The sequence below is a fragment of the Podarcis pityusensis genome (genome assembly GCF_964106645.2).
Source record: "Podarcis pityusensis genome assembly, chromosome: 3".
In the NCBI taxonomy this organism is placed as follows: domain Eukaryota; kingdom Metazoa; phylum Chordata; class Lepidosauria; order Squamata; family Lacertidae; genus Podarcis; species Podarcis pityusensis.
The window spans coordinates 82799440-82817619 of NC_138026.1; the positions used below are offsets into that span (position 1 = coordinate 82799440).

Genomic DNA, 18180 nt, shown 5'->3' on the forward strand with positions numbered 1-18180 from the left:
CATCTATCTCTTCATAAATATTGAGTAAGCAAGGTTGTACAATTGATGGCACAAACCCTGTGTGCAGGTTTGCGAGTTACACAGAATTCTTCATCAGTCAGAACAGAAATAATCCTAGCAATAATCAGATTGCGAAAACCAATTCTAGATTTGTTTTGTCTCTTGTCCATTTCATAGCACAAACATTCTGCTAAAAGCACTCATTTGTCAGAAAGCATTTTCTAATCCAGAAGCTCAACATATTAACACCACACAAAGATACACTATATTCAGTCTGGCAAACTTTACCAGACAAGTTGGAATGCAATCTGGAAACATTTACTGGATTTTCAAATGCAAATGCCAACCACTGTATTTCATTCAGTAGGGGAAGACTTTAAACCTGCTATGTTTGTAAAATGTGCATGTCATAATGTACACAGAAACAAATTAAGATCCTTGCAATAAAATAAGCTGCAGTTAGTATTGGGCTCCTTTGGGAGAGAGGGTGGGATATAAATTTAACAAATAATATTTGTGAGGGGAAAGAGCAGTTATTAAAGCGATTTGGGATTCGAGTCATTGTCTTTAAAAAAAAAAAATCAAAGAGAAGTAAAGATGAAGGTGCTTTTGCTGCTTAATTTATATTAAAATTTTCTATCCAAGCTGATATTGGCATCATTCCCAATGCTCATGGAGCTCAGATGCTGCAAGTTATGCAGGTCCAGTGAATCATGGTGCAACCCGTGTCAGGTTTGTTTCTTGTGAATGAAGTCTTGTCCATTAGCACAGGTGAGGCACTTCCCTACCAAGCTGCCCTCAACCAGCCCTCACCTGCCTGCCTCCTTACTTACACCCAGTTCAGGCCATGGAACTAGCTGTCAGTTTACTGCTCTTTAGTCTCAGTCTTGCCTTTGTAGAAGTCAGCAGGGAGAAAGAAGTGGACAAAGTCAGAATTAGTTGGCTCCATTTTTGATTGGCTCTGTTTCCACCTACTGTTGACCTTCCTGCCTTTTGTTCTACCAGTCTGAATGGGCACCAGCCTCCACCACTGAGTGAATCTTGAATGGATCGCCAGAGTGAGCCCATAGTGGTGTACCCAGAAAACTGGTTTACCACTAGAGAACCAGATTCTAGTGTGACAACAGCAATAGTCCCCAAAATAAGTGGCTGGGCTTGAATGAACTGGCCCTCACTTTATTCCTTGGCTTTGGTACAACACTTGGCTTTGGTACAACACTTGGAGGCTAATCATCATCATCATCATCTCCTATTTAGCATTTATATAACACTTTGTGTTTTGTATACATTCTTATCGCAACTTTGTAAGGTAGATCAGGATTCTTATCCCTGTATTGCAGATGGCAACATCAAGAGAGGTAGCTGTGTTAGTCTGCAGCAGCATGAGTGACAGAGAGGCCTGACGCACTGTAAAGACTCACACATTTATTATTGTGGCCTAAGTGGACTGGAATACCCTTCATCATCAGATGTACCCTCATCCTGCTCCACTCCAGTCAATATGAAAAATGATGCCAGGGGTAAGTCTTCATAACTCATTATCAATTGCTTACTTTTATTGCAGCCATAAAGAATTACAGGGGCCCTCTGTCTAGGGTGACACCCATGAATTACAGTGTTTTAAACCAAGCTGTGCAGTAACTTATTTGAATAATAATGGTAGTCTCCTTTATACAACAGATATGTAGAGATTTTTGGTCCTGTGCTGACAAACAGATGTGGATTGAGTCCTAGTGCATTTTACTCAGATTAAAACCATTGTAATTATGGGCCTAATTTAGTCATGGCCATTAATTTCAGTGGGTCTTCTTTGAGTTTGACTAACATTGGGTACAATCCTATGTTGTTTATCTCCCTTCCCTATGTTGCCCCGGTATGTGACTTGCTGCCACTTTTATAGTGCATCTTTTCTTGCTCATATAGCTGAAGACCTTGAACCCCGGTCGGCAACTAGCTTTATGGGAGGCCCATTTTGAAGAAGAGCTAGCAGGTGGTCTGTCATCTTCCAAAGTGGGCTGCCATTCCCACTATAGTTTCTTGTCTCTGGTTTATCAACTGGGGGACCAGCTGACACACTTCAGGGGGGTCAATGTAGACCTACATCCTCCAATTGTTTGCTTGTTTATTAAATTTATACACCACTCTTCATTCAAAGATCACAGGGTGGTGTACAGTATAAAAGCACAAAATACATGGTATAACACCAACAATACTAACCCTGCCTCCTTTGCCTATAGTGTTTTTTATTAACAGTCCTGAACAGCTCAGAATCTTACCATTTAGAGCAGGGCCAACTTCAGCTCTGTAGGATCTACTGCTGTATGTATGTGTCTTTGTGTGTGCTTTACTATCACCTTGAGACCTGCTGATTGGAGCATGGTGTAAAAGACTTGTTTAAGAATTCTGAGCCCACTTTAAACACCTGGCAGAATAGGTCTTCAGCTCATGCCAAAAGATACTTAGCACTGGCCAAACTTTGGGCAGAGGAGGGAGAAAGGTATTCTACAACCAAGTACCATTGCCATGAAAGCGCTCTGGCAGGTTGTAGATCCTCTGAACTCATTAAGGGATGGCATTACCAAGAAGGCCAAGACTAGACTGAAATTCATTTTTTCATAGACAATGTGGTTGGAACAGTACAAAATATACAAAAGGAGCATGCTCCCTGCTCAGTCTAAATAAGAGAGCAGCCCAGAATGGCATACTCACAGGGTATGTCTATGCCCAAGGTAAATAATTGTAGAACAGTTCAGTCTGATGAATTGTACGGGTGCCTACAGAAGCCCAAGCCATGACAAGTCTGTTAGAACATAGTCCATTGACTTACTTAAGTTCTATTGATGTCAAAGGTAGAAAACAGTTCTGTTCATTGGTTTCAATTGTATATTTAACCATGTGATTAAAGCTATAATCCTATGCACACTTACTTAGGAGCAAGTCCCGATAAATTTAATGTGATTAATTTCAGAGTAAACATTCATACACTGGTGTTGCATATTGCTTTCAAGGAAATCAGTGGGATGAGAGGTGCTTAACTTCAGTTGTATTGTGCCTCGTCACACATTAAGGTGTCATTTTTGAGGTAAATGAGCACCTTATATTTTCTGTGTTATCTTAATCTGGGAGACTGTGGAGCGCATGTAATGCTGGAGCAGAGGAGAGAATCAGGAAGCTGGTGGCTTTCACCTTTGGAAGCCAAGGCCCGAAAAAGACCCAATATGGAGGCTAAATGGCCAAAATATTGGGAAATACTAGAAAAGGATGGAGACAAATGGAAATTGCAGAGTCTAGAGAAAATGAAAGACAAAGTGCGAGATTGGTTACATTACGCTCAGATCAAAGAAGTTTTTAAAAATGATAAGAAATTAGGGTTCCAGGTGGAGAAATCGAAACTAGAAACAGAATTGTTAGAACCAAAGATTAAGGTACTTTCAAGGATGTATAACTTGCTGCTGAAATGGAATACACAAGACGAAACGGTTAAATCGGCTATGATAAGGTGGGCACAGGACATTGGGCATAATATCATGTTTGAGGACTGGGAGAGGTTGTGGAGTTATGGATTGAAATTTACTGCATGTAACGCCCTGAAAGAAAATGTAATGAAAATGATTTATAGATGGTATATGACCCCAGTCAAACTTGCTAAAATTTACCACCTGTCTGATAATAAGTGTTGGAAATGCAAAGAGTGCGAGGGAACGTTCTTCCACCTCTGGTGGACTTGCCCTAAAGTGAAGGCGTTCTGGGAAATGATTTATAATGAACTGAAAAAGGTATTTAAATATACCTTCACTAAGAAACCAGAGGCTTTCCTTTTGGGTATTGTCGGCCAAGGGGTGGCAAAGAAGGACCAGACATTTTTTATGTATGCAACAACAGCAGCAAGGATACTTCTCGCAAAACACTGGAAAACTCAAGATCTACCCACACTGGAAGAATGGCAGATACAACTGATAGACTACATGGAACTGGCTGAAATGACTGGCAGAATCCGTGACCTGGGAGAAGAGAGGATTGAGGAGGACTGGAAGAAATTTAAGAACTATTTACAAAAGCATTGTAATTTGAGCGAATGCTAAATAAGATGCTAGAATAAAACAACTGAGCACCACTAAATTTAGAAGCTTTTTTTAAGAAAATAAGTAAGACTGTGAAAACTTAGCTCCTTTTGAGAATTATATGATTATGAAATATAGAAGGGATATAAGATTTTAAATAAGATGATAAATTGCTGACAAAATGTTTCAACGATGAAAATGGGAGCGGGAGATGTGAGGAAGTCCAAAGAAAATGTGAAAATATGTTAAGAATGATGTTACATTGTTTATTATGTCTATTTTTATTGTAAAATTTAATAAATTGCTTTAAAAAAAAAAAAGAGAGAATCAGGAAGCTGATGGAGGAAAGAGCATTGAGAATAAAACATTCCTTCTCTACATGTCTTTCCCTAGGCAAAGATGTGTCACATGTTTTGAATGTACTTGTGAATTCTGTCTTGCCTGCTAAGGGACAAAAGCAGAAATCTGTACTCAGCATGCTAGCATCCTCTTGTTATTGGATATGGGGGTTAGATATTATTTCTCGGTTTCTAGTCTTTCATTATAATCTACATTCGCATCATGGAAAGAGGTCTGAGAACTTGTGGGTGAGAAAATGGAGTCAGTAAACCCTTGTTTCAAGGCTTTTGAAGTCTGTAGGATTATATGACTATCTTCGTTCATTTCAGTGGTTGGTGAAACAGATTTTTCAGAGGCTGAAAAAATCTTTCTGTTTTTCTGATCTCTGATTAGAATGGATTGTGCAGATATTTATTTACTTCATGTTTCCATTCCCAGTTCACCATCAGACCCCAAAATATGTCTGAAATGTGAGGTCTCCGATAGCAGACTAGGCTCTACTTATTCGACACTGAATTTGCTCTTGGAAACAGCAGTTTGAAGGGTACTGAGTGAGCATAAAGAACACCACCATGCTGCACATTCCATGCCTACGCAGGAACTGCAGAATTACATTCTCTTAAGTATTGTCCAGACGTTGGAATCTGTTAATGTCTGCAGATTGCACTATTTGCTTCCAACCTTTAAAAAGTTATGTTACAATGTAGGCATTGCTTGTTATTATAATTGATCTAGACCTTAATAGGTTGTTTACAGTATCTCTAATGCATCTTCATAACGATCCTTTAAAGTGCCAGCAGGTGGATGGTGTAATGGCTTAGGTAGCCACTGCCTGCTGAAGCTAAGTAGGGTCGAGCCTGGTTAAACAATCCTTTAAAGTGGCTTATTAATATTCTCTCTAACAGAAAGAGAACCCAGGCACTGCGAGTACCATTTGCCCTATAAACACCAGAGTGTTTATAGCTATGGCTGCTATAGCACTTCATCCGTAATCATTGTATGACTAAGCTGTTCATATTTTAGTTCATAGCTATTAAAAACTTCTGCTAGGATGCTTCCATATTTAGAATCTTCGACACTGCTGAAACATTGCTTTTCCGGACTTAACTGGAAGCAGAATCAACACAGCAGTTAATATAGTGTCCTGTTATCCAGCAATGTTCATCCCCATGGCTGAGATTATTTTTACAATGTTTACACGTTATAATGGTTACGCAGTCCGCAAAGCCCTCTCTAACTTTAAATAGAACTGATGTCCCTGCCATTTTACCTCTAATTGCTTCCTGTTTGGTGTGGTCACAGTGTTACTGATGTATTGCCCTTTGAATAGTTAGTTCCTGTTCCCTTCAGGCTCCCATACACAGATCACCCTTCTGTAGAAAGTGAAGAAATCCTACACCCAGAACCCATATGTGTACATACAGCGCTCCAGCACCATGTCACTGACACAGTCAGCTTTGAACTTACTTGCATACTGTAGAATGTATTCTCCCTTTCATATTCTGGTTGAGGATGAATGCTAGTACAGAATTTAGAAGTCTACCTGAATTGAGTTTTTTGTTTGTTTTAAAGGAAAAGCAAATTCCCTGTCTCCATGAGAAAAGAATAGAGTCACACATGGTCTGAAGTTCTGGTTTTAAATGTAGAACTCAGACATGATTTTCTAGGGATGCAGAGTAGTGTTGCTTTGACATCTGGCCCAATGGTTGGGAGCCCTCTATACCTAGCACTGGATATAAGAGTGGCAACCAGTTCAATTTACTACCAGAAATGTCAGGAAGGACTGCTTGGGGACTGATGCCTCTTGCTTAATGCTGCTACCAATTTGTCTGCAGTCCTCTGCCCATACCTCCCTCCTTCTTCAAGTGCCTTATTCTACTCCCCCATGGCAAAAAGTTCCACATTCTTTAAAAACCAGAGCAGAATAAATTATGTAAAATAAGATAAGCTTGGAAGCAGCCTGTTTCATTCCTTCAAGAGTTTGGGAGGTTTTTTTTGGTTGGTTTTTTGTTTTTAATTAAAGAGCACTGAATACCAGACAGACATCTTGAGCTATGAGAAAAGCACATGTCTGGTTATAAAAGTTGGACAGAGAGAGCTACCTCCCACTTCTAGATGGGGACAGCAATCTGATATTCATACTATGTTGGGATCAGAAATATGCCACTGCTACGCCGACTGGCAGAATAGCCACCATATCCAATGCATACTCAGCCCAGGAGAGAAGGAGAAAGATACACAACTGGAAAATAATAATAAAAAAGCATGCCTGGAAAGAGGGCCAGCCCTACCATTTGGTAGGTGGCTGCCTCGGGCGGCAAGTGATGGAGTGGTGAGAGGACAGTGGTGGCAGCCTCACCATCTGCTTCTTCTGAGTTCTCCTGGCTGTTTCCATGTATTGCTGGACAGAGCTGTGTGTGCTACAGCTACTGCATCACCTAAGCTAACTGACTGCCCTCAGGGATGGTGGAAGATACCAGACCAGTTGACTTCTGTATGTAAAAATGGGGTTGGTACCATGTTGTCCTTTGCCTCCTGCAGCAAAATATCTAGGGCCAACCATGCCCTGGAAACTGCCAGTGCCCACCAAGCAGGGACATGTCCCCCACAAATGAGGGAGCCAATGAACTCAAGATGACAGGGACATACACACCCAGCACATATCCCTACACACATCCACAGCACACATCCACAGAAACAACACATGCAGAAATGCTGCCCTGGCTCCGTCCATCCCAGTAGCACAACCAGCAATGAGCCTGCTGTGGTTAGTCCTTGTTGTTGTTGTTTAGTCGTTTAGTCGTGTCCGACTCTTCGTGACCCCATGGACCAGAGCACGCCAGGCACTCCTGTCTTCCACTGCCTCCCACAGTTTGGTCAGACTCATGCTGGTAGCTTCGAGAACACTGTCCAACCATCTCGTCCTCTGTCGTCCCCTTCTCCTTGTGCCCTCCATCTTTCCCAACATCAGGGTCTTTTCCAGGGAGTCTTCTCTTCTCATGAGGTGGCCAAAGTATTGGAGCCTCAGCTTCACGATCTGTCCTTCCAGTGAGCACTCAGGGCTGATTTCCTTAAGAATGGAGAGGTTTGATCTTCTTGCAGTCCATGGGACTCTCAAAAGTCTCCTCCAGCACCATAATTCAAAAGCATCAATTCTTCGGCGATCAGCCTTCTTGATGGTCCAGCTCTCACTTCCATACATCACTACTGGCAAAACCATGGCTTTAACTATACAGACCTTTGTTGGCAAGGTGATGTCTCAGCTTTTTAAGATGCTGTCTAGGTTTGCCATCACCTTTCTCCCAAGGAGCAGGCGTCTTTTAATTTTGTGACTGCTGTCATCATCTGCAGCGATCATGGAGCCCAAGAAAGTAAAATCTCTCACTGCCTCCATTTCTTCCCCTTCTATTTGCCAGGCTAGTCCTTACATATGCCTTATAGGTAGGAGTTAGAATTCCTATTTTTCAAGAACCTTTTCAGAGCTCAAGGCACAAAGAGGAGGAGAGAGAGCTCATGCAATGGTGCACCTACAGAGCTCCCTGAGCAGGGGACCAGCAGGAAGCACACACAGCTGTCCTGGGAGAAGGGTTCATGATCTACCCAGGGAGGAAACAGTTTTGCCTAGCAGCCCAGGGCAGGGACAGACCCAAACTGGAAATGTCTCCCTGAATAAGCCATGGGGCTAGGAAGCAGGAGGGTGTGTTTTGCCTCAAGTGGCAAACGGGATGCATAGGCCCTGAATAAGAGTGAAACACCAATGGCAGTTTGGAATTACTGTGACCTATTCAGATGGAGTGGTGGGAGAATGAAGAAGGAAAAGTTGGAAGATGAATACACTACAGAAACCATAATCTCAGGGTTCCTCCCTTCCCCTTTTATTGGCAAATTGTGGAACAGTCTGGACTTGGCTGAAGAGTTGTTGCTGCAGAGAGAAGTCATTATGAGTTTAATAAGAATTCTTCAAATGTTTCAAACCCCAGTGTTAATCTAGCACATCAAGGCTGAAAACTGCATAGCTCGAAGCTGAACATGGAATCCCAGTAAGCAATTCCAGTCCTCTGAGAGCAGCTGGATCAACACATTAGCAATGAATCATCAATTCTGCTGCTGATTTTCTCCCTTATTAATGAAAACATCCATGTCTTTCCAAGTTTACATAATCTAGGGTCACGTGGTTACTGCTGCAAAACAAAAAAACTCTTCTAAGACCTCATTAGAGGAAGATAAATGTATGAATAGACTATTTTTGTCCATTTCATTCCTTGGCCAGCAGCTGCTTTTGCTGGAAGGCCACTTTGGCTGGGGTGGTGGTAGGCTAGGTCTCCAACTCCCTTTCTCCCAAAGATCCTCCTGCCAAGTTCTAGCACTCCAATGTTCACCTCTCCACCCAATTTTTCATCTCTTGGTTGGCAACAGGGGGTGGGGACTGCATTTTGCCCATGGGCCTCCAGCTGCTAACCACTATACAGCAATGCTTGTTCATGCTGATCACGCTCCAGAGTACAGTAGTTGGAGTCATTATTATGAGTTAGAAACACAGTATGAAATCTGTGTTTCTTTCAGTATTCATCTGAAAATTCATAAGCACTTAATGTTGGGTTTATGCCCATTTAGTACCTCCAGCAATGAGAAACAGGGGATGTTAAAGCACAGCTGTTATGCACAGTTGGGCTGCAAATGCTCCAAAGCTGTGGGAGTTCCTTCTCCCTTGGTACTATGTAGACACCAGACTTGGTAGCTGGTAATAGATGAGGAAGGACTATTGGTGAAGGGTCATATAGCTCAGTGGTAGAGCATCTGCTTTGGATGCAGAAAATCCCAGGTTTAATTTCCTCATCTCTAGGTAGGGCTGGGTATGTCTTCAGTTTGGAGCTGCTGTCCAGTAGGTGATGCTGGATAGATGGACCAATGGTCTGAGGAAACTTCCACTATTCCTAAGCTTGGCTGAAGTCATTGCAAGAGAAGCCTATTAATGGTATTTTCCTAATTATAGCTGCTTCTCAAAGGTCGACTGAATCATGACATTTACTAGAATGAATAATAAACAGCTTTAGGGTCTTCCCAATCTCATATCTAAGGGATAACTGCTGGGGAAAATACGTTGGCTTAAATACACACACACACGAAAACAACAACAACCGGGGCTCTTAACTGTTAGAGAAGCAAGGTGCATAGTGTCCAAATAAAATGTAATTTTTAAACAGTTATAAAATAATTTTACAATTATATGATGGGGTGGGGGAAACAGCTCTATGTTTCAATGACTACAATAAAAATGAATATGACACACATGACATACATGTACAATACACAGCTCTGCAAGAGAACTTTTAGGACTCTGAAAAGCTATTGGTAGATAACAATGGAATGAGCTCTCAAACCTGCTACCTTGAAATTATGGTCTCTTGGTGACCTGGTAGTAAGCATGTGGCATTGTTCATGTAACACATAACCTGCCCAGGTAATACGTACAATGTAGGACGCTAAGGCCCTACTATTGTGTATGTGTCATTCCTCCTGGCACTGATAATAGCATCATAAGGCATTTTAGATTGTCTGTTCTACTGGAGTCTGGAGCACGAACCTGTCAGCAAAATTTATTGGAAACTCCACCACATGGAACTCATGGAATTTCCTGTTCCTCTTATGAGTTTTGCTCTCCCGGATTTAAAAACATTGTACTTTAGGTAAAATGGCTTTAGTCAACATAAGTGCTACAGGTAAATTCTACTTTCACACACTCTGGAAAAAATATAGCCTCTTTCAAATAAGTAACAGATATAAAAATAAAAAGGCCAAGCAATGTACTTTTAGATGCTGACTCAGTAATTTACTAGCCATTATGGAACATCAAAGAAAAGTTAAATCATAACTGTTGGTGGCAACAGATAAAGGAGCCCCAGTCTGATTGAGAAGGAGAAACCAGACTGGGGAGATGCAGAAAGGTCTACCTTGGCATTCCTCAGAAGCTAATCAACAATGGTGGAGAAGTTGCCCTGAAAGACAACTTGCCCACCATCCTATCCACAGCTGCAGGGAAGTCTGAATGTGTTCAAGAGTACACATGCTCATTTTACTACAGCTAGAGGCCACAGAGCAGACTGATGTCCTTTAAAACCGGAACGTACAACTGAGAACACACAACCCCCCACAAAAAAAAACCCAGACATGTAGGGATTCTCAGTAAACAATTCAGTGTGGAAAGTTTGCACTCAAAGCAAAGCACTTGAAAAGCACTTCTCTGTGCACAGGACCTATTTCCAACTTTAAATGTGTGGTATGACTTAGGCAAAAGCATAGTGTCCAGATCACAAGAAGTCATAGTTCCACTGTATTCTGAGCTGGTCAGGCTGCATTTGGAGCAATGTGTCCAGTACTAGGTGCTCCGTTTTAAGGAGGACATTGGCATACTGGAGAATGTCCAGAGGATGGTAACCAGGATTGTGAAGGGCATGGAAACCAAATCATATATGAAGAGTGGCTGGAAGATATGTTTAGCCTAGGGAGAACAGAAGATTAAGCAGAGACATGATAGTTGGCTTGAAATATCTAAGTGGCTGTCACACAGAAGATGGAGCAGACTTGTTCTCTGTTCCTTCAGAGAACAGAACTAAAACTAATAGGCTATATCCACTGTTAGTCATACTGTTAGTCATACTCAAAGTTGACCCACTGAAAATAATGGACATAGCTATTTTAGAGTCTACTTGGAGTTGAACTTGGATAAAACCTTATGAGAGAAAGTTGCAGGGAAGCATACTTTGGCTAAACATAGGAGAAACTTCCTAATGGCACGAGTTGTTCAACAGTAGAGCAAGCTGCTTCAGGAAGTGTTAGGCCCTCCTTTGCTGGAGGTATTTAAAAAGAATTGGAACAACCATTTATCAGGGATCCTGCATTGACCTCCAAGATCTCTTTCAGCTCTACAATTTGATGAACCCAGTCAATTTGAAACTAAAAGGACACATTCTGTGGCCATTCCTACAAGTATGTCTCTGCAAATGGAATTGCAAGTGTATTAAAGGATTGGTCCTTTATCCAAAACAATTCAGAAACAGAAATGTAGCTCTGCAAAGCACAATGGTTCCAGAGCATGGCCTGAAGGCACAGGATTCAGCAGCCTTGCTATATCTGGTTAGTGTTTGAACGGAGGCCATGTGGGAACCTTATGTAGGCCACTTTCCATTCTCTCATGGAGACACAGATACAAATGAAATGAATAAATAAATCATGGGTGTCCTAGATTTCAGAACACCCCTGCTTTGTGACCCTTTTCTGAACACACACCACATTTCTGGAGTGTTCCTTTGGCAATGTGAACATGCAACGATTATGACCAATAGCAACACTGTCTTACCTATTAAATTTCCAATTACACTTGTCTGAGCTACTGTATTAGGAACGTGTGAATGACCATGTGACTTGTAAGCATGAAGCTTGTCTAACTTTCCCCTCGCTCTTTAGATTATGCGCAGAGAGGAATAAAAGTTCCAATGCTTTCTGAAATAAAAGGTACAAAAGGTGCTAGATAAGAAAAAACAAACTGTTTAAAAAACCCAGAATCCCAATATCAGGGGATAGTGGAAGGTACTTCTTTAATCATGTATTTGGCGGTATTTTACAGCTCAGCAGTCCAAATTCACATAAAGTGAATATTCTTGACCAATGTAGATATATTACTGGATGCCATGAATCACTGTTTACTGGACATTCTCATGAAATATGATACATTTCTGACTCATTTTTAATTCCCTCGCCAGTATAAGTCATAAAGTAATATGAAACTATAGGCTACAGGTACCCCAAATTGAGTTCAGGGAGGACTATTTTCTGTTTTTAGGGACAATAATGAATTCTTTATTTCACCTCCCTCCCTCATGCACGGGCTCCTGTGAGAATGCTATTTAGTTCTCTTCAGAAATTACCCTTCAAGTATTCAACTGAGTTTGGTGAAGGTGCAGAGGGGAAATCAAGTGGCTCTGACTTCTGCACATCAAGTGAAGGTTTGAAGGGGATCCTAAACACATTGAATCCTTCCTTTAAACCTTTGCTGAAGGCCAAGGGAAACAGCCAGTGGGCATCAACATGTTTGGGGAAGGGGTGGGGCCAATGGACACACTTCCCTTCTATGCAGCACTGAACATGTGGAGGCTAATTTCTGAAAAGTCTTTTTTGTTGTCTTGCAGTATCATGGCACAATATTGTTAAGGGTTTGTGGGGGGCCATGTTTCCCTAAATTTCTGGGTGCCAGATCCTCCCCATAATTCCTGGATTTAGTAAAAGTTAGAATTAATCTAGGTTTGATTAAACGTTGCCAAACACAGAAACTCTCTGGATTTAATTATGCTAACAAGCTAAGCCAGCTTGGCAGAGCTAGCTGGATAATTGGAGAGTTGAAAGGGACCAACCCCCTGCAATGCAGAAATATGCAGCTGTCCCACAGGGGATCAAATGGCTGGCCTGTTACATCTTTAGTGGTCTGTGTTTGCCTGAGCTTGAGTCTGGACTAAGGATTCTGAGTTCCTGTGTTCTGATTTGATACATATTGTTCAATCACAGAACATTTCCAGATTTGGGCCTCTGCCATTGGCCCTTGAACTTTGATTCATGATTTGCAGTTTGGAAGTTTAGACAGCCAATCACGATGGGAGTGGGAGTGGCCCAGGCTTTCAGAAATGTATATAAGCAGTTGCTTTGCCTCTGTTTCCCAGTTATGTAGTTCAATAAAGGTTCTTGCTGTTATCACTGTGTCTTGCCTCTTGGGAACCCACCTACACTTCATGGCCTACCAAGGAAACCATCAGAGGGCAAGACTGCCAGGCAAAGGGGAGTGGAGTGGGACCCCTTCTTTGCTGGGTGCTAGTGGGCAGAGGCAAAGGCTAAGATTAGGGTTCCAACTCTGAATGCCATAGGCAGGGAGGAAGTCCTTGGAGTTGGTTAGCAGCAAGAAGGAGGAGAGGCAGAACTCCATGAGAGCTGGGGATGACAGGCTGGAACAAAGAGACATACAGGGTGGCTGTCTTTTGAGTCCAATGTTGTCCTTAAGGGGGAAGCCAGATCTCATAGGATGTGATTGCTCTGCAATCCCTCCATCTAGGTGCAGGTTGTGTATGTGTGTATGTGTGTGTGTGTGTGTGTGTGTGTGTGTAAATAAAACCATATATAATAAAGACACCACAGTTTCTGCTGTGCCCAATTTTTGAAGGAAACCTGACTCCTCAGTAAGCACTTGGAATGCCTAGAATTTCAGAGGTGGGTAGCATGTAACAATATTGTTGTGCTCTCCGAGCAGTGAGTACTTCTCTTGGAATAATGCAAGGTTACAAGGGTGCAGGTCTTTTCCTTGTGGAAGAAGGTGGCAGGAGGCTTATAGGTGTTTTGTAATGTTTGCATGTATTTATTGATATACAGGTTGAGCATAGGTGGAGACACAGTTTAAATATTCCAACAGCCCAAAGTAGTTTTGTTTTGTTTAATTCCGGTTTAGGATTATTGGATTAAATATTCTTAGCAACCATTTTTAATAAGTGAGAGGAAGTTTGGGATCATGGCTAAGTGTGTACACAGTGAGATGGGAAGCACCTCCTCTTAGCCATGAACTTGTTAGGTGGCTTTAGGCAAATCCAGTAGGATTCTCCCTTTCTCTGCTGTCACCAACATCCATTCCACTCAGCTGAAAGCAGGGACTGTCTTGTTTTTATTGAGTAAGTCACCCTGAAAGCCTTTTCACCTAGGATAAAAATTCCTTCAATAAATGAATATATTACTGCCTCCACTCCTGCCAGACCAGCAGTCTGGCAATCAGTTATTATTGTGTTTGGTTATTTATTACATTTGCATCTCATGTTTTTTCAGTCAAACTTAAGGTGGCATGCATGGGGTTACCAGACCATCTTCTATCCTGTCACTGACCAAGTTTTGTTCATCTTTACCTTCAGACCAGAGTCTTACCTGGCTTCCCTTATGAGGATGTTGCAAGAATTACCAAGGCAATGCATATAAAGAGCCTTGGACATTTGAATTCTGCTGCATTTATTATCACCATCACGGAACTCTTTCAACAGATGAGATTAATCATATGCAGAAAGCCATATAATTTGGTTGTGATGAGTACCTATCATGCTTTGTACATTTGCTTGTGAATTGTGTAGTTGTGCTCTTATCTTAGATGCATGAACATAGCCAGAGAGCACTAGCATCCATCAACAGGAGTCAACATGGATGGAGGAGGGAATTTTACCAGCTCCACTCAGCAGATTAGCAGTTTGTAGGTGATGAAAGCCAATTATCACATAGCGATTGATGCAAGAACTTTCACACGTTCACATTATAAAGAAATAGCCATTATCATATAGATATTATACTGTGTGTAACTACTCTTAAGGGTTCATCTTTTTAAAAAGCTGATGCAAGAACAGGTGGATTAAATTAAATAAATTAAATGCAATCTAATTAGCCACCAGATTCACAAAACAACACAAAAATTAGGATGCCCTGATTGGACATGAGATATTATGTGAACCCAAGCAGATTTGTTTACCCAGTCTAGACAGGACCACAAAGAAGTACTTCATTGACATAATACAATGGTAAGAAGTTTGGGTAGAATCACTGATGCCAAAAAGAAGAGGCATTAACAAAAAAGGAACAAAGAGAAATGGCACTAAGTGCTGCTGAACATCAAATGGACTGGGGCAGGGAAATAATGAATGAAGATTACAGAAAGGAACAGACAGCTGTACTGGGTGTGATAGTCTCAGCCCTTCAAAATGCAGCCAGCCCACTTTTTATATATGAGAAGCAAAGCTTTCTTGAATCCTTAAGGTTGCCTGTCTTAGAATTAAGTATTAGAATTTCAGGTCCAGCAGATTAACATACCGACTGCAGCAAGATGGAAGTGAGTCAGTCTTCAAGTATTTCTGCACCTAAACAAACAGATTTTACTCAAGAAAGAAAAATATTTTTCACTTCCATTATAAATGGCAGGGATGTGGTGGCTGAGCTCTATCTACATCATGAGCCAGGAATCTGTCATTGGAATGGGACTAGGGTTACTATGCACACTTTTATCTTGGAGCTAGTCCCAGTGAGCTCAGTAGGACTCACTTCCTAAACATGCATAGGATTGCTCTACATGAAGTGCAAACAGGGCATCCTTCACCAGCCTGGTGCTCTCCAGATGTTTGGGACTACAACTCCCACCAGGCCTGAGCAGCACATGCTGACTTGGGCTGATGGGAGTTGTAGTCCAAAATATATGGACAGCACCAGGTTGGTGACGGCTGAAATAGGGTGGAAAAAATGGGACCAGATCCAAGTGATGTTTGAGGTCACACATATCAGGCAGCTGTGCATCACTTTTGTACAAACATAAGGTGCATCACATGTAGTCTGGAAAAACAATAAGTAAGGCTCATTGTACCCACATATATTTAAAAGAAACACAAATCCTGAAATATTCCAGGGACATCATAAACCCAAGAGTTCCATTGAACTCACCAATAATCCTTGGCTGTTACATTTATCCTGATGCAGTTACAGCAAACAACATTTTCAAGAACTTCAGAACTCGAGATGCTCAGCATTGCTGAGTCTAAACAAACAGCATTGATTAACATTCTCTTTCTCTCGTCTGGGCTATTTTGCTTCAGAGACGTCACTGTTAAAGTTAATAGCTTAACAGCAAACCACATTTAAGGGAATGCCTGGCATTAACAGTTCCAGGCCCCAAACGAGATGCTTTGTGGTCAATTAAGCAATGCATATTATATCATATAGAGGCATGACTAATACTTGAGGATTAGTGCAAATCCCTTTCACTCACGCGCTTCCTGCTAAAATATGTATTCCTGCCCTACCATACCACTAAGATGGGCATCAGCAAAGATAGGCAGTCTAGGCTGCAAACAACCCTCTGCATACTTACTGAGGAGCAAGTCCAACAGAACTCAGTGCGAGTTACTTCCAGGTAAGGGTTGGCCTTTTAGAGACATCAGATGGTTACAATGGAGATAAGCCTCTTAAGAACACTAGAGGAAAACCCTTTCCAGGCAATCAGCTTAGAGTACAATAAATGCACAGACACTACTCATTTATTGCATGGGATTAAAACATAATGATACTGAGCATTAGTATAGTACTGTTGAGTATTGAAAATGTTTCCCATCCTACCTTAGCAATCTTTTAAACGGGCCAGTAAGATAAGTCCATATTTTTATCTTCATATTGCATCTGGTCCAAATGCAGCATCCAGAATGGCGTTTAGTGTTTGCTTCTCAGAACATACCACACAGACTTCGTTTGTATTGGCTTCTGATTCATATAAGGGCAAAATCCCAAGTGCTGCTGGCTATTATTGCTAAACCCCTAAATGGCTTGAGACGAGGTTATCTGAAGGGCCCCCTACTCCCACAGGAACCTGACCGTGCATTTCATTCAACACCTGTGGCACCATCTTTGAAGGTGCATTTGGTGAGGACACCAAAGAGAACCTTCTTTGTAATGCAACAGATTGCGGAACTTCTTCCTGATAGATATTTGGTTGGCCCCCTCCCTCTTGAGTTTGACGCCAGTTGTTGGGAATCACAGCTGGGGAGAGCACTGTTGTGCTCAGGGTCTGCTTGCAGGTTTTCCACAGGTTGGCCACTGTGAGCACAGACTGCTGGAGAGCATGGATGTTGAGCCTGATGCAGCAGACTTTTCTGATGTTCTTAGCAGGGTTACAAAGGCTTAAAAAAAAAGGAAATCTGCAACTTTAATATGTTTTAATCTCTTGTTGTGATAAAGTATCTTTAAACTGACCCAGCTTTATGCCTCATTCTAGCTGCTGTTTTAATTATTTAATTATTCCAGTTTTTACTTCTTTGTTTTTATCGTATGTTTGTGTTGGGAGCTTTTTTGAGAATCAAAATGCAAGGTAGGCATTTTCTAAAATAATTAATTTTTCCTCCCAGGAGCACTGTGGTCACATGTACAGCATTCTTCAAAGCCGGAACTGGATTTGGTGTTTAGAAGGGCTCATTTTTGAGCCTCTAGTTTTAACATTGGTAAAGAGCCTTTCTTAACCTGGCATCACTATTTAGGCTCTCGGTGCATCCGCACCTGGGGTTCTGCTTTAGGATAGACAGAGAATGTGTGTGTGTGTGCGCGTGTGCCCCATGTCCACTCTTGGACACAGTACTCAGACACTCTGCTTGAGGAAGCCTGAAAGTCTTATTCAGGAAATCAGCACAGTCTCAGCATTACCTCAGAGTACAGGATTAATCTATGACTGAGAAGGTACCTGGCTAAGAAGTAGCTGAGATGTTGTCCCAGCACCTGACACACCTCTCCCACTCCACCTTTAAAGAATAGGGTGGGGCCATTCACCTACATGGTTCTTATTCCCATTGAGAACACTGTGCTCCCAAGTGTGCACTCCTATGGGAATATTCATGGCTGAGTCTGTCTGCATTGGTGCAGACAGTGGCACCTCCTTGGCAAGAGGACCTGAGTTCAACCCTTGGCCTCTCCTGTCTCTAATTCAGCTGGTCCTGCCAGCTCACCAGCTTCCTCCCTGGCTACCATGGAAACTTTGCTCTCAGAGGTTTGAGTGGAGACTGACTCAGGTGGCTCCTCCTCCCTCTTCTGTGCTGTCCAGCAACAGTGAGGTGGAACCCTCTCCCAAGTCACCACTTGAACTTTCCCACTTCCAGCCTCTGCCTTCTCCTCTTCCTCCTCTGACAGATCCTACTATCCCCCCACCCCCGTCCCAGTTGATGCCACAGGGACTAAGACAGAC

At 42.0% G+C, this 18180-nt stretch overlaps 1 protein-coding gene across 1 annotated transcript in view; it reads left to right on the forward strand.

Annotated features, from left to right (window-relative positions):
* The first annotated feature begins 1385 nt into the window (after window positions 1-1385).
* Window positions 1386-18180, forward strand: part of CDC42EP3 (CDC42 effector protein 3) — a 60097-nt gene continuing 43302 nt past the window's right edge. Inside the window, exon 1 of the mRNA XM_080997810.1 lies at window positions 1386-1520. The gene's annotated coding sequence lies outside the window, so the exon portion shown is untranslated. The remainder of the gene's footprint in view (window positions 1521-18180) is intronic.